Source organism: Herpailurus yagouaroundi, unplaced genomic scaffold, assembly GCF_014898765.1.
Source record: "Herpailurus yagouaroundi ecotype Mexico unplaced genomic scaffold, PumYag 140, whole genome shotgun sequence".
NCBI lineage: Eukaryota > Metazoa > Chordata > Mammalia > Carnivora > Felidae > Herpailurus > Herpailurus yagouaroundi.
In genome coordinates, this window is record NW_024412395.1 from 55,066,132 (window position 1) to 55,084,527 (window position 18,396).

The 18,396-nt window shown below is 36.3% G+C and overlaps 1 protein-coding gene across 1 annotated transcript in view; it reads right to left on the reverse strand.

Moving 5' to 3' along the window:
* The window catches only part of OLA1 (Obg like ATPase 1), a 173,707-nt gene that overhangs the window by 134,473 nt on the left and 20,838 nt on the right, over nucleotides 1-18,396 (reverse strand). The gene's annotated exons all lie outside the window — the stretch shown is intronic.

The window sequence follows — 18,396 nt, forward strand, 5'->3', positions numbered from 1 at the left end:
CACAGAACTCTAGAGAATTTTATTTGAATCATTTGTGAATGCCTTACATAGGTATTTAAATTGAAAATTCCTCACGTTTTAAAAATCAGAATACTGTCCACTTAAAAAAAAAAAAGCCATGGGTCTAAAGTAAAAAAGGAAAGTCACCCATCTCTCCCCCAACCCAATTCTATTCTTCAAAAATCTATCAATAATCTAATGTATCTTCTTCTAATTTCCTAGGAGTATAGAGTTTGAGCTGTCCACTACTGTAAACACTAGCCACATGTGGCTATTAAATACTTGAAATGTGACTAGTCCAAATTGAGATGTGCTCTAAGTATAAATTACACACCAGATTTCAAACACTGGAAATCTGGTCTTTAAATATATTATTTAAATATATTATTAAAATTAACTTCACCTTTTCGGTTTATTTTTTAATGTGGCTTTTAGACAATGTTGAATTACATATGTAGCCACATTTATGGCTAACATTATATTTCTACTGGTCAGCAATGGTACAATCCAGATTTTAGAGTCAGACTTGCCTTACTGATTACAACTCCCAACTATCTATTCAACCAGCTGTGTAACACTGGACAAATTTCCTAACATCTCTGTATCCATTTCTGACTTGTTCTGAGAATTAAATGAAATTACTCACATAAAGCACTTAGCACACAGCCTGGCACAAAGTAAGAGTTCAATAAATATTTGATAGCAACAAAAGAACAAAAACGAAAACATAATTGTTTTAAAAGTCACTACATGGTAACTGTCTCTTCAGGCACTATATATTTATTGTGCCAAACAGGTATTCTGAAAAACAATGTACACTAACCACTTGAATTTTCTCTCTCACACACAAATACATAGATCTTAAACATGTTTAATATACAGATTCTAAACATTCAGATCTAAAAATGTATGAAAGCTGTATGATATGGTGAAAGACTGGAAAGAAAAAGAACTTTAAAGAATAAAGACGTGCTCTATGTCCAATTTACTAGCTATGTACCTTAGAAAAATGACTTAACTTTTCACTATCAATATGCTCATCTGTACAACTGGGATAATACCAATCCTGCAGAACTGTTAAGATTAAATAGATTAATTAGAAATAACCTCCCATAGTACCTAACATATACCAGGTGCTTAATAATCATTTCCCTTCTTCTGGAAATCAAAATAAAATGCCAACAATTCAGACACATGCTACTAACATTTCCACTTGCTTGCTATGTCACAACTGTCCAAGCCTGTTCAAACTCTGAAGAGACAGCTTAAAAACACGCTAATACCACAGTCATCTAGATGTCCTACATTTTACCCCTTGTATGAATTGCAGTTACAAATCTGTACTACTGTATAACAGTATAAGTAAATACTCCAGAAAAGATAAATGCTTCCAGGAAAAAAATAATTTAACTCTATGGCCTTTGTTTTTATCAAGCGTTATAAAGAGGGTAGAAGATTGCTTCCAAATTACTGCCTTTTATCCAAACTAAGAAAAAACACTGCACATCGGCTATGCCTCAGGTCTTTTACAAAGATGCAATAAATGTCAATTTAGAGCTAGGAAAGGGTATCTCTTCTGATATATACCAGATACATATGAAATTAGACAAGCTATATTTTTTTCTCTCTTTGCCTCAGCTGCCACGATGCTCAGCAGTAAGATTTATTCTCAATTTCAATATCTTATTTGGCATGGGTTATGTGTTAACCATGGACCTAGGCTCCTCACCATCCATCCACCCCATTCCCTTTAATTCTCACTCTTCATTAATGGCTTTCATCATTTTCCTGTTGTTTTAATGTATTTGTCTTTTATTGTAAGACAGTTAAAATTCCTTTTAGAAGTCAAAACAAAATAATAAGCAGAACTGAAGTTCACAAAGAGTTCAAAATAAATCCACAGGCAGAAAACTTGAACAAGCAACTGGAGACTAGAACTCAGGAAAGAACAGGACACTGTATCCCACACTTCCACCGTCACCACCAATATCACACAGACACATACATGCATACACACACTAATTTAGCTGAAAATAATCAAATGTATTTGAAGTTTTGTTTTCCATAACTAGAGATGACTACATACTTTATAATTAACATTCCTGCAAATCAGAACCTCCTTTATGTTTCTAAACTGGGAACAAAACTGTCCCACAGCTCAGAAAGCAGCACTCTTGTTTCTAGCCTACAAGGTCTTATCTCTAGGTACCTGTTAAGAAACTTTAACAAGTTTTATCTATAAATAGCTTAACAGTAGGTGCAGTGATACTGACAAAGGTGCTGTCCTTCAGATAATGCACAAACACCTCAGCTTCCGGTTGAAATATCACTTCAAAACTTCTAATGCCAGCTTAAAAAAGCCAAGGATTGAGTGAAATCAATAGGCAAGTCGTGTTCAAAGCTTTAAACACCTAACAATAGGAAGTTATATTGCTTCTAAAAATTGGTAAAAACAAATCACATTGACTCACCAAACTATAGTGAAAAAATAAATCATTTTTCTAAATAAAACACCTGTTATCAGAAGTTACTGCATGTGTGAATTTAGAAAGAATTTGTTTATCATAAGATGGTTGCTGTTTTCCCTATTCTGCATTGAATCTTTGGCAAACAGTCTTATTTGAGGAGAATTCTGTTTATAGGAGATATAAGAAAAGCCTATCATTTAGTTCCATCCTTCTTCATAAAGTCTCTCAAATTTGCTTTTCTATTCAACGGACAGTTTTCTGAAATTTAGCGCCCATTATTTCCTCCATGAAATACTACAAAAACCTTCGGGTTGTTCTTTTGCCCCAAACTTCTTCCCTCTCAAATCCATTCACAGTGTGTTGATATGCAGTTGCTAAAGCATCAACTCTGTTTACTAAGTGATACAATCCTGCACATCAGCCCTAAAGTGAGTAAAATCCAAATTTCTGACTTAACAAATTACAAATGATCAATGCCAATATACAATAGGGCTGAATCTCACAGGCATTATGCTGAAAGAAGGAAAGCACAAAAGAATACAGAATATATGATTATATGAAGTTCAAGAATATGCAAGCATAATCAATGATGATTAAAGTCAAAAAAAGGATTACACTGAGTGGGGAACTATCTGAGAAGGGTGAGAGAAATGTTCTATACCTTGATCTACATGATTATTACACAAGTGTATACATGTGTACAAATGCATCCATATCTCAAAAAAAAGAAAAAGAAACTAGAAGAAAACAGTTGTGAATATTTACCTGATCATGAGAAAGATTAAGAACTTTCTAAGCATAAAAGTATAAAGAAATCAAAGGAAAAGATTGACAAAAACATTTTCAACACAAATGACATAATTATATAATTAATATATTTCACGTACCCGTACTGCATAAACAACTCTAGAACAAAGGTCAGCAAGTTAAAGCTTATGTCCTATTTTTGTTTGACCCCAGAGCTAAGAATAATTTTTACATTTTTAAAGTGCTGCAAACAGAGAGAGAGACAGGAGACAGAGAGAGAGAGAGAGAGAAACATGCAACAGAGTAAAATATCTATTTGGGCCACTAAAGAAAAAATTTCCCAATCCTTGCTCTAATAAATAACACAAGAAACTAATAAATACCATTATACATGAAGGCAAAACAGAGGAATCCAAATGTGGGTAGGAATAAGATTTCTCCATGTAAACCCAATGTTGTAACAATTTTCTTTTTGAACCATTTAAATAGTTTATCTATTCCAATTGAGACCTATCTAAAATTATTCAAAAAATAAAAATTTTAAAACATCAATATCCCATGGGATGGAGGGGGAGAACTGGGGTATATCTGATAGAATTCTAAACATATATGCCCTTTGGCCTAGTAAATCCAGTTCCAGGAATCTCTCTTAGAGAAGTACCCAGATATGTACCAAAGAGAAGCCTGCACAGTAATGTCCATTAGCAACATTCTCTGCAATTAAAAAAAATCAGAACTAACAAATGCCCATACATTATGCTAAGTGAAACGTAAGTCATGCAAAGAAAGAAAAATACTGTATAATCTTGCTTACATGTGGAATCTAAAAATGCTGAACTCATAGAAACAGAGTAGACTAGTGTCTGCAAGAGACTGAGGTGGGGGACATAGGGAGGGGTTGGTCAAGGGTACAAGCTTTCAGTTATGAGTAAGGTCTACAGATTTAATGTACAGCACGGTAACTACAGTTAACAACACTATACTATGGAAGTTGCTAAAAGAGTAGATCTTAAATGTTCTCACCACACCAAAAAGTTAATTAGGTGAGGTGATGGATGTGTTAACTAACCTTACTATGGTTGGGCGCCTGGGTGGCGCAGTCGGTTAAGCGTCCGATTTCAGCCAGGTCACGATCTCGCGGTCCGTGAGTTCTAGCCCCGCGTCAGGCTCTGGGCTGATGGCTCAGAGCCTGGAGCCTGTTTCTGATTCTGTGTCTCCCTCTCTCTCTGCCCCTCCCCCGTTCATGCTCTGTCTCTCTCTGTCCCAAAAATAAATAAACGTTGAAAAAAAATTAAAAAAAAAAAAAAAAAAACTATGGTAATCATTTCACAGTATTGAAGTGTATCAAATCATACTCTACACCTTAAACTTACACAATATTGTATGTCAATTATATCTCAATGAAGCTGGGGAAATAAATAAATGCCCACAAATAGGAACTACTTCAGTAAACTCTGGTACTTCCATACTATGGATAATGACACAGCAGTTAGAAAACAATGAAGCATGAAATAAGCCAGTCACAAAAAGACAAATATTATATGATTCTACTTTATATGAGGTACCTAGAGTAGTCAAATTCAGAGAAAAGTAGAAAGGCAGCTGCCAGGGACTGAGGGAGGAAGGAACTAGAAGTTATCGTTTAATGGGTATGGAGTTTCAGTTTGGGATGATGGAAAAAGTTGTGGAAATCGATGGTGATAATGGTTGCACAATGTCAATGTTCTTTCTATATGCCACTGACCTGAACATTTAAAGACGGTTATAATGGTAAATTTTATTTTATATATGTTACCTTAATAAAAAAAATTTTTTTAATTAAAAACGTATGTTGAGGGGTGCCTGGGTGGCTCAGGCAGTTAAGTGTCCTACTTTGGCTGAGGTCATGATCTCACAGTTCGTGAGTTCAAGCCCCGCATTGGGCTCTGTGCTGACAGCAGGGAGCCTGGAGCCTGCTTCAGATTCTGCGTCTCCCTCTCTCACTCTGCATCTCCCACACTCATGCTCTGTCTCTCTGTCTCTCAAGAATGAATAAACCTTAAAAAAATTTTTTTTCTTTTAAATGTTGAAATTAAAAACCTATATTCATCAAAAAGGCTACACCAATGTAACAACATGAAAAATAAGTCTATGTGCAGGGCACCTGGGTGGCTCAGTAAGTTGGGTGTCTGACTGCAGCTCAGGTCATGATCTCGTGGTTGGTGGGTTTGAGCCCTGCGCTGGGCTCTGTGCTGACAGCTCAGAGCCTGGAACCTGCTTCAGATTCTGTGTCTCCCTCTCTCTCTATGCCCCTCCTCCACTCACGTTCTGTCTCTTTCTCTCAAAACTAAACATAAAAATTTTTTTAAAAATAAGACTATACGCAATGACATAGAATGATCTCTTAAACTTCAAATAATTTAACTGTAGTATTATAACCCACATTTTACATGAGAAAAATGAAGTTCGAAGACTTAGTATTACTTTTTCACAATCATATATAGCCATAAGTCACATTCAGTTTTGTGATTCTAAAACCCACACTCTTTCCACTTTAAGCACTGGACTAAAATGCAAAATAATAAAATAGTTGCATTATGCTAACATGATTCTGATTTTTCTCCCTTTCATTTTTATCTTTATTATTTAACCAGTAACTAATTTTTAAGGTACCGTTTCAAAAAGCACATCCTAAACATCAAACAGTTGCATTTCTGATCCAAAGTAAATGAAGACTTAGGTTTTGTTCCAAATTTTAAAGAGCTCCTTCAGGGGCACCTGGCTAGCTCAGTTGGTAGAGCATGCAACTCTTGACCTTAGGATCCTGAGTTCAAGTGCCATGTTCAGCATAGAGCTTTCTTTTAATTAATTTTTTTAAATAAAAAAATTAAAAATCTCCTTCAGCTTATATACATAACCAGCCTATTAAGGAAATATGGTAATGAGTTTCAAAAAAATTAAAAAAATAAATAGTGTTTAGCTTTTTACAATAGATGTTCACAACAAAATCTCCCACAGAAGTGGTATATACGAAGTATAAAGGATATCTATTTTATTTTCAAAAGTTGTTAATCCATTAAAGAACTTTTAGAACGTTAATTTCTAGTGTTTTTTTCAGACACCAGAAACTGTTATTTCTTTCTCAATGGTAAGGTCAGTAAAAAAAAAAAAAAAAAAAAAAAGTTAAAAAGAATATATTCACAGAGAATTCATAAAGAATTCCTGATCTACAGTTAGTATCACATAATTAGCAATGGGCATAACCATAGCTATTCAAAGTTGTTTACCCAAAATGTGTGACAATTATGCCAAAAATATGGAGAAATTTTTTCACTTTTATTTTTTTTTAATTTTTTTTTAACGTTTATTTATTTTTGAGACAGAGAGAGACAGAGCATGAACGGGGGAGGGGCAGAGAGAGAGGGAGACACAGAATCGGAAGCAGGCTCCAGGCTCTGAGCCATCAGCCCAGAGCCCGATGCAGGGCTCGAACTCACAGACCGCGAGATCGTGACCTGAGCTGAAGTCGGACGCTCAACCGACTGAGCCACCCAGGCGCCCCAATTTTTTCACTTTTAAAACATCATACAAACCAGGGGTGCCTGGGTGGCTCAACGGGTTAAGCATCTGACTTCGGCTCAGGTCATGATTTCCCAGTTGGTGGGTTCGAACCTCGTACTGGGCTCTGTGCTGACAGCTCAGAGCCTGGAGCCTGCTTCGGCTTCTGTGTTTCCCTCTCTCTCCCTTCGCCTCCCCTGCTCACACTCTGACTCTCTCTCTCAAAAATAAGTAAACATTAAAAAAAATTAAAAAATAAAAAATCATACAAACCATTAGAATATGTTCTGTGTGGCTCAAAAATCCAAAAGCAGTTAGCTAAAAGAATAATACAGCTTGTCAACTATACCTCAATAACAAAGAAAGAAACAAAGAAGGAAAGAAGGAATGGAGGGAGGGAGAGAGGAAAGAAGGAAGGTAGGTAGGTGGACAGGTAACTAGGAGATAGATACAGCTAGCACAAGAAAAAATTTCTGCATAATTTCAAACCTTCAAGATACTTTCGGGGTGTGGGGGACAATTAAGTAGGGGAATGATTATTTAGAACATCACCAACATTCAAATAGTTTGACATTGAGACCAAAGAAAACAATTTATATTTCAGATAAATAACCATCCAACTGCTTATAGATTTTTTTTTCAACGTTTATTTATTTTTGGGTCAGAGAGAGACAGAGCATGAACGGGGGAGGGGCAGAGAGAGAGGGAGACACAGAATCGGAAACAGGCTCCAGGCTCTGAGCCATCAGCCCAGAGCCCGACGCGGGGCTCGAACTCACGGACCGTGAGATGGTGACCTGGCTGAAGTCGGACGCTTAACCGACTGCGCCACCCAGGCGCCCCTGCTTATAGATTTTTAAGCACTGCCAGCTGCATCATTTCCGGCAGACCTGAATTCAAATCATAGCTCCGGTGGTTCATCAGTTTTGTTAATTATGGCCTAATTTCCTAGTCTCTTAAAGCCTCCTTGGTTTTCTCATCTTTAAAACAGACATACTACTTCCCCTACAGGATTGCTATGAACAGAGCACATTAAGTCACATTAAGTCACACCGTCAAATGTTACATGTAAGTTCCATACAATCTCCAAAAAGAAGTTACCATCTAAAAGACTAATGAAGGCTGCTACAGACACTGCCAGGACCTCAGTTACTGATCACTTGTCTGTTTATTCACTTCATAAATAAAAAAATGAAAATATCAGAAAAAAGAACGTGTGAGAGTAAATTCGAATGTATTCTCTTTCTGACATATGTTTTGTCATCTTTGTTACTAAAAGCCTAAGCCACATAATGTTTTTCTCTAAATAAAGTCATCCTTTCCCTTTAGGAAATTTACAAAGCAAATAATTTTCCATGGTCTTTTTATTACGTAATTTGGGTATTATTTAAAACTGCTGGGGCGCCTGGGTGGCGCAGTCGGTTAAGCGTCCGACTTCAGCCAGGTCACGATCTCGCGGTCCGGGAGTTCGAGCCCCGCGTCAGGCTCTGGGCTGATGGCTCAGAGCCTGGAGCCTGTTTCCGATTCTGTGTCTCCCTCTCTCTCTGCCCCTCCCCCGTTCATGCTCTGTCTCTCTCTGTCCCAAAAATAAAATGAACGTTGAAAACAAAAAAAATCATTAAAACTGCTTGACCTAGAACTGATAAACATCAAGGCAACTTCTCTGGAATTTAGACAAATGTTTTTCAAAGTGGGTCCATAGACAAAAAGTGTCCACACTTGATCTTAGCCAAAAGGCCGAGAAGTGATACACAGACAAAAAGTTTCAAGAGCTCACAGACTAATAAAAATTTTTGTGATTTGAAAAAAAAGACTTCTTTATTTGCATTGATAATTATCAGCATAGATTAACAGACTAAACCAACACAGAGCAAGGACTTTGTAACCAGAAGTAAGTTTAAAATCTGATTCTACCTACTGCTAGCATTACTAACAATGTAATCTTGGGCAAGTATTGTAACTCCTCTACTCTTTGGATTCCTCATTTACAAAATGAGGATAATAACAGGACCTTTCTTACAGAGCTGTTAACAAGAGTAAACGAGTTAGTGTTTATACAGGGTTTATGATACTGCACCTTTGTTAAAATAAACATGGCTAGACTGTAGTTTTAGTTAGCATTTCTCAAATTGTGATCCACAACAAAATCTCAGAGATAATGCTCTTTTTTCCCCCTAATTTCAATTATAACCCTTTATCCTTTCATGGAAGTACATTAAATATAAAATATATAAAAACATATGAGGTAAGGTCTCTGTGTTGAAAGATAATTAGCCTCTGAAATTTATTTCTCATCTAAAGTTTATCTTCTGCGATGTCATAAATAGCTACTTATAAAAATAACTGAATTACACTAAAAAGACTGCAAGTATTTTTGCATGGAAGCCAAAACAGATTAATTCCAACTGAAATACAATTTTTGTGGCATTCTTTGTGTCAGTATTGAATGTTCATTCAAGCAACACAAGCATAGAGAATAAAAAAAAAGAAAGAAATCCTTCGAAGTCAACTATTTGTTTTGTTTAATAGCTTGAAGAGATAGGCCATAAAAGAGGCATGAAACCTTAGAAACATGTATGAACATTTTTTTGAGTTACGCTTAACTCAACATATGTCTAACATTCTAGAAATTCCAGCACAGTAAACAGCACCTTATTTTCAGGCATAAAATGAGTGTTGGGTACTTTGGAAGCACAACTTTGCTACCTGAAATTACGAACTTCAAGCTCTTCCCAACTCCACTTCCATGTAAACCTGTATCAAGAGAGGACTGACAGGAGCACAGGAACAGCCTACCAAACCGTGCTCCCCTTCCCCCACATACAACCCATCATTCTCATTCACAGGGCTGCTAAAACTAGACCTGGTGTACATGTCTCTTCCTACCTGCAACAAAACATTCAAAATGAATATTATGTCTTAGATGTGTATATTCAACTACCTTGGCAGGGAAGAAGTAACTGAAAAGACAATAGGGCTTTCATAAAGTAGACTCGTTAACATTTGCCTAAATTAGTCAACAAATTTTTGCAATGGCTATTCTCTCTTAAAGTTTACTTTAAAGTCCTCTAGGGGCGGGTGGCTCAGTCAGTTAAGGGTCTGACTCTTGGTTTCAGCTCAGGTCATGATCTCATGGTTTGTGGAGTTTGAGCCCTGCATCAGACTCTGCACCTATAGTGCAGAGCCTGCTTGGGATTCTCTCCCTCCCCCTCTTTCTCTGCCCCTACTCCACTTGTTCTCTCTCTAAATAAATAAATAAACTGGAAAAAAAAAACCCTAAAAATAAAAATAAATAAACAGAATCCTCTAAATGATTCATCTCACTTGTTAAAAAGTCACTTATTTAAAAAAATCACTTAATGTGTCATCCAAATGTATTATGTTTTGGTTCCCTCAAGCTGGTAATTTATGTATTAAATTTATAAAAACCTTATTCTTATCTCACATTTAACCCTCCCCCCTCCATCTCATGTTTTCAGGGAAAATTAACTCTTCAAGTTAACTTTAATCTTATTAAAAACTCTATTTAAAAAGGTTTTGCTTTAGTCAGCATGTATTAATAACACTTTTCAAGTTAAGAGCTTTCTTTTACATTATGAAAGTACTATATCATAAACTTAACCCAAGCAGAATTTATATTCCATTTAACAAACAAAAGTACATGTATTTTCCCCTATCAATAGAGCTGACAGAAGATTTTATATTCCACTATTTTTAACTCTTAATAGACGTTTTTAAAGACCCCCTATCTTGTTTGCTGAATACAGGTAAAGCAAATTGAGAAAGGTACATTCTAGGTGCTAGAGAGAGACAAGAAATCTACTGGCAGTGAATCCATCAAAACCCTTTACTGACTTTCTACTTAATAGAATCATCAGACCCTATGTATTTTGTTCAGCAATACAAATGACTGGAAACAAAATATCCTACCTGAATAGGTACTTACAAAAGCATGCACACATCACAATGTAACCTGAGTCCCCCAGTGCTACTCCATGGAGCTCTGGCACAGGCTTCAAGAGTAAAAGCTACCTTTACAATGGATTATTATTCAGCCATAAAAAAGAACAAAATCTTGCCTTTTGCAACAACACAGAGCTAAAGAGCATAATACTAAGTGAAATAAGTCAGTGAGAGAAAAAGAAAAACCATATGATTTCACTCAGATGTGGAATTTAAGAAACAAATGAACAAAGGAAAGCAAAAGAGAAAAAGCAAGAAACAGACTCTTAACGATAAAGAACTGATGGTTACCAGAGGAATGGTGGGGGGATGGGTGAAATAAGTAAAGGAGATTAAGGACGACACTTGTGATGAGCACTGGGTGATGTATGGAATTGCTGAATCACTGTATTGTACATCTGAAACTAATATAACACTGTATGAAAACATACTGGAATTAAGATAAGAATTTACACACACACACACACACACACACACACACAAGCTACCTTTAGTCCTCAGAAAATGAGGTACCTTTTCCATACACTGTCAAAGTTTTCACTCAAACATCTATTTCTTCCAGACATTTGACAACATAGAGTTACAGTTAATGATATGGGTCATGACAGAAAGAGTGGGAGAGGAAGGAATGATGCCATACAAAGTTGGTTTAATCACAGGGACTGACACCTTTCAGTTATGTGACTTGAGCAAATCATTTTACCTATCTAAGCTTTGGTTTTCTCATTTGAAAATGAGGATGACAATAAGGAATACACATCTCACTGGGTTGCTTGATGATCAAGACTTCACAATTTAAAAAGCACTAAAGAAACAAAATGCTATAAAGATAGTCGTTATTATTATAAGCTGGACCTAGTTGTTTGGTCACATAGGTCTTTTGATAGGTCTAGGGTGTTTATATCAACCTACAGTCCTGCTTCTCAAGTTGGGGACTGCATACTGCTGGAAGTACAGAGGAAAATAAACCATGAGATGCCAAAACTTTTCCCTGAAGTCAAGTGTCTGGGGCTGCACTGTGTACCAAAGGCCCCCAAGTTCTTCATCCTTTGCTGTGAGAGCTCTTTGGTAGAAAAGTCTGACAAATACAGTATTCTTACCATTTTCATAACATTCTGTATTTCCAGGCACTTTTATGTTTTAGAGATAGGCAGTTCTACCTGTTAGTTCAAGACTTAAATTTTAAAATTTTAACAATTTTGTTACAAATTTTTAAAAAGCAAGCTTTGAAAGAAAAAAGAGTAGTATTTCCCAAAACACCAAGAGTGAAAGAAACACTGTGTTGTTTAAAAACACTTAAAAGATCCATAAAAGAATAGAAGAATGAGATCAAAGAAAACTGAAAAAGTAAAGAACAAAAAACACTGAAAACCAACCCCCTCTGGAATAACTTCAGCCCCTCCTAGGTTCCAGAAACATGTCTGATGGATGGGCCCAGAGGATATGCTAATAACACCATTAGTTTGCATCCTTAAACATCTTTCCAAAATGAAAACACTGCACATTCCTATTCTTTCACTGATATAACATTCTCAAAAAGACAAAACTCAAGTGATGAAGAACAGATCAACAGCTATCATGTTTCATGGTGACAAGAGTATGACTATAAAGGGGATAGCCTAAGAGGATTTTTTTTTTTCAACGTTTATTTATTTTTGGGACAGAGAGAGACAGAGCATGAACGGGCGAGGGGCAGAGAGAGAGGGAGACACAGAATCGGAAACAGGCTCCAGGCTCCGAGCAATCAGCCCAGAGCCTGACGCGGGGCTCGAACTCACGGACCGCGAGATCGTGACCTGGCTGAAGTCGGACGCTTAACCGACTGCGCCACCCAGGCGCCCCAACCTAAGAGGATTTTTGAGGTGAAGTGTTCTGCACCCTGTGTGCCAGTGGTTACACAAATCTATACATATGCTGAAATTCAAAGACCTGTATGCCAAAATAAGTCAATTTTACGATATGGTAATTTAAAAACTAAAATACACACAACTCCTGAACTCTACAAATGAAATTTTTTTAAAAGGTTTTGCCCACGGGCACCTGGGTGGCTCAGTCGGTTAAGCGTCAGCTGAGGTTATGATCTTCCGGTTTGTGAGTTTGAGCCCCACGTCAGGCTCTGCACTGTCAGTGCAGAGCATGCTTGGGATTCTCTCTCTCCCTGTCTCTCTGACCCTGCCCTGCTGGTTCTCTCTCTCTCTCTCAAAATAAATAAATAAACTTAAAAAAAGAAGTGTTGCCCAACAAACTTACTAACAAAGTTGCCAATAAGTAATATTTTGGAATTTTTAAGGAATTCTCTAGTTGAAAAGAATCTGTACTTATCAGATTGATGTATGAAAGAGACAGATAATTTCACTAATTGCACCAAAATCCAAGTTTCTTCTCCACAAATCCCCAGACTCACAAAATGTCAGGTTGAATTCTGATTTGTAAATCAATACAAATAGTGTACCAATCTGCTAATTATTATCTAGAAATATGACATCTCCAATGCTTATACTGATACAATCAGGTAAAAGAGTCTAATCAAAACTCCCCTAGAAGGAAAAGTGACATAAAAGATTGTGTGTGTGTGTGTGTGTGTGTGTGTGTGTGTTTTTAATTTCCACATCCTTTTCCTTTTTTTTCTTTTTCTTTCTCTTACTTTTATGAAGTAAAAAATTAACATTTAGTGAACTGTGCATAAAGTATAAAATTTGATATATAGTATGTATATACCTGTGATACCATCACCACAAGATTATGAACATATCCATCACCCCAAAAGTTTCTTCATGCCCCTTAGTAATCCCTCCCCCTTACCCCACCCCATCCCCTTGACCCCAGGCAACCACTGATTTGCCTTCTGATACATTAGTTTGTATTTTCTAAAATCTTATGTAAATGGAATCATATAGTTTATGCTCTTTTTTTGGACTGGCTTCTACTTAGCATAATTATTTTGAGATAAATCCATGTTACTATGTGCAGAAAAAAAAAATTATTACATCTACCTCCTATATAAAATTAGTCTACGTTTGCTACAAACTGGCTTAATACACTAAAGGAGTATCTTCAATAACCTACCTAAGAAGTTTCACATAATGAACACATTATTAGATCATTCTTCAATTAATGTTCTTTTGCAAAAGTTTTCTAAGCATTTAAAATAGAGCAAGAAAAAAAAGTCACCCTGCAATAAAACTGATTGTTTTCAAATTAATTTTAATAACAAAAGACTCATTGGTACTATTAAAAATACTTCCCACAAAACTTTGTTTATAACATTCACCAGAATAAAAAGATTAGCTTTAATAGTTCCCATTATACAAAGTCTGGCAATTTTTTTATTTTTATGTGTCCCATTAAGACTCACTCTCACTGGGTGCCTGGATGGCTCAGTCGATTAAGTGTCCAACTTCGGCTCAGGTCAAGATCTCATGGCTCATGAGTTCAAGCCCCGCATCAGGCTCTGTGCTGACAGCTCAGATGGAAACTGTCTCCATCTCTCTCTGACCCTCCCTTTCTCATGCTTTCAAAAAAAAATAAAAAAAAAAAAAAAAAAAAAAAAAAAAGACTTTCACTTCAGCAACCCTTGTTGCTGAAACATTAAATTCATATTTATGTAGCTGAATCCATAGCTATGAGTTAGTATTCAGTCACTTTAAAAACACACTTTAAAAGGTAAGTCTATCTCCATATCTGCGTACATGTGAACAAGATAATCTTTCATTATTTCTAGTATCTCTCATTACCTTATTAGAATACTTTACAAACAAGAAACCCCCTGAAAATAAAATTTTAAAGACAACTCTAATGATTAATGGAGAAGGGATCTGAAATACTTACACATTAGGCAACAAACCTCACAAGGAGAAAACACTATTTAAGAGGTAAGCAAATTTAGTAATGTGTATAGATCCTTTTACAAAAGAAGTATTCTATGTTTTTCATGCCCAGACATCTATGGAAATCATTATGAGTATCTTGAAAATAATCTTTTTATGACAGAATGAAATTTCAAATTCTTGGTGCCTAACTCCATTTTGATTTCTTAAAACATTAAAAATATAACTCAACTGAGTAACTGCAAAGTAAGCCCCTGGAACAATTTAATCTGCATTCCTACCCCAACTCTCTATTTAAAACTATTCAGGGGCGCCTGGGTGGCTCAGTCCCTTAAGTGTCCGACTTCGACTCAGGTCATGATCTCACAGATCCTGGGTTGGAACCTGCATTGGGCTCAGTGCTGACAGCTCAGGGTCTGGAGCCTGCTTCAGATTCTGTGTCTCCCTCTCTCTGTGCCCCTCACCCACTCACATTCTGTCTCTCTCTCTGTCTCAAAAATAAACATTAAAAAAAAAAAACCTCTTCATATTGAAGCCATTAAACCTTAATATGGTGGACATGGTGATCCCCAATTACCTCCCTGGCTCTCTTCCATCCCTCCTATTCCTCACCATTCATCTTACCTACACTGACAGTTCTTTCAAGGCAACAGGGCCTTTAAACAAGCCATTTACTCTAAATAATCAGTCTCTCCTTCTCCTCCTCCTTCCCCTAATATGTTTGTTCCCACTCAGTCTTTAAGGGTAAGAGTCTTACCTGTTCTTACCCACTATCACATCCTTCAGCATCTAGCACACTTGAAAGAGGTGTTCCATAAATAATGTGTCAAATGAGGGGCACGTGGGTGGCTCAGTTGGTTAAGCATCTGACTCTTGATCTCAGCTCAATGATGATCTCAGGGTTCGTGAGTTCCAGCCTCACATCAGGCTCCGCACTAATAGTGCAGAACCTGCTTGGAATTCTCTCTCTCCTTCTCTCTGTCCCTCCCCAGCTTGTGCTTGCTCTCTCTCTCTCTCTCTCTCTCAAAATAAAATAAACAACATAAAAAAATTTTAATATGTCAAATTAATAAGATAGAGTGAGCTAATGATTTAAAGCCAAAGAAAACCTGTCAAAGTATTTATATTTAAAACAAGAATACATTTTTGAGGCAATGTAGGTATTTACAAATGCCTAATAACCAAGGGAAGTAAACAAGGTGAGAGAAAGTTTAAGTTTTAAAAATTAAATTAATGGAGAGAAGCATAGCATTAATAAATTAATAAATAAACCAAAATTTCCCACTCATAATTTTTTCTCTCTCCTAACTTTCACATGTTCTAATGGAAAGCTTAAAAGTGCCCTAGACACTAATAGATATCATCACGATGCTGTCCCTTTCCTTAGTAGTTTTTTTTAAAACCATCTCCACACCCAATGTGGGACTCAAACTCATGACCCTGAGATCAAAAGTCACATGCCCTGCCAACGGAGCCAGCCAGATGCCCCATCCCCTTCCTTGGTAGCTTTAATTCAACTATCTAAGACAAAAACAGAAAAACTAAAAAATATAAACACAGAAAACTGATTTTTTTCACCAAAATAAGAAATGATGAACTTAAGAATTCAAACAAGTTTCAAACATGGTAATAAGCAAATAATAATAATAATAATAATTAATTATTATTAATAAGCAATTCCCCAGTGAGGTAAAAAAAAAAAAAAACAAAGTACATCCAGCAATGTGATTACACATTTATTAATATAATGATTCAGTGTTTATTTCCACTACCAGACTAGAAGCTTCATAAAACCAGAGAATGTTAGATTCTGCCACCCACTATCTATTTGCAGCACCCAGAACACAAAGCATTTACTATTTAATAAATAAACAAGTCAACTGCATTTCTGGTGACTTTAAGATATTTGAAGAAAATAATCTTTAAATAATGAGTAATATGAAAGATAAAATCTTTTTTCACACTCATTCCATAATCTGATTGTTAAAGACAAAAATATATTATAATTTAGAATTAAAGAATTCCCAATTTTCACAGCTTCAAGGTAATCATTGTATCTATTTAATCTCTACAAGTCTTTTTTACTGATTGTAATTCCATGAAGATGTTTTGAAAATTCTGGTTATACAACTATCATCCTAGGCTCTATGCACTATACAATAATATATACTGTATATCATCAATTTTAAGATGCATATTTTTACAAGTTAATACCTCTGAAATCAAATTACTATAAGAAACCAGGGTATCTAGTTTAAACAGACTTTTTTTTTCTTTATAATAGTTTTAGCCTGAATGAAATGCAATAAAGTATATATGCTCCTAACCAAATTCATTTTCCCTAAGGGTTAGAAAAACAGATGAATGTTATACAACAGATAACAAACCAAAGACTTGATTACATTTACCGATGGTTTTAGGCCATTATCAGGATCTTACCATCACCCTGAACTGCTCCACTTCAGAAAATTTTAAGTCAAATATCCCTTTCCTTTTTTTTAATGTTTATTTACTTTTAAGAGAGAGATGCATGGGGCGCCTGGGTGGCGCAGTCGGTTAAGCGTCCGACTTCAGCCAGGTCACGATCTCGCGGTCCGGGAGTTCGAGCCCCGCGTCAGGCTCTGGGCTGATGGCTCAGAGCCTGGAGCCTGTTTCCGATTCTGTGTCTCCCTCTCTCTCTGCCCCTCCCCCGTTCATGCTCTGTCTCTCTCTGTCCCAAAAAAAAAAAAAAGTTTAAAAAAAAAAAAAAAAAAAAAAGAGAGAGAGACGCAGAGCATGGGTGGGGGATGGGCAGAGAGAGAGAAAGGCATAGAATCCAAAGTAGGCTCCAGGCTATCAGCAGAGCCCAACACGAGGCTCGAACTCACAAACCGCAAGATCATGAGCTGAGCTGAAGTCAAATACTTAACCGACTGAGCCACCCAGGTGCCCCCAAATATCCCTTTCTAAGCACACACCCCATTATACCCAACATATCTGTTCTTGAACCTCCTCAGGTAATCAGATCCATGACCCTTCCATTTTTCAGTCCTCTCCTATGTTCCCTCCTACCTCATGTCAAGCTCTATTCCATCCATCAGTTCAATCCCTCTCACACCCAAAACTTCAGTTCTCTTACCCCCATCTTCCTGTCACACCTGCCCTATCAATCCTACTTTCTTAAAGATATCTTCTATCTGTATGTCCTAGGCTCAAAAATGCAAAGAAACTGTCCCAAACTGACCTCATCAACTCTCTCCCAAGACTTCTTGGTCCTTCTACATTTAACATTTCAGTGAATGGCATCAAGATTCATTCAACTGGCCCAGTCCAAAAACCCAGGAATCACACTGGATTCCAAATCTCTTTGAAACTGTCACATCAGTCACCAGAACCAGTAAAAAGTCAAAGTGTCAAGAAAACAAAGGCTCTTACCAATGTAAGGCTTTAAGTAACACTACTCTACATTATTGAATTCCACCCTCCCACCCAAGCAACCCCAACCATAACCCTAGTCTTCACCTGCACCTCAAACCCTTCCAGAAGGTGTCTATATACCTCCACCCAATTAAATCAGTGCTTCTCAAACTATTTGAGGTGGACTTTTGTAAAATACAATAAAAATGAATTACTAGGCAAATGAATTTTTTAAAAAACCTACAAAAATACTAGACAATTTGTACTAATTAGTGTAAATACTAATACAATTTATTTTAGTATTTAGTATTACTATTTTATTATTTTATAAAGTAGTATTAGTACTTTATAATACTAATTAGTATAAATGCTAATACAACTTATTAGATTCAAATGACAAATTTCTCAGTCAAATGGCTATCAAATTTTCTAAATGCTCATTTATAATTGCTATAGTT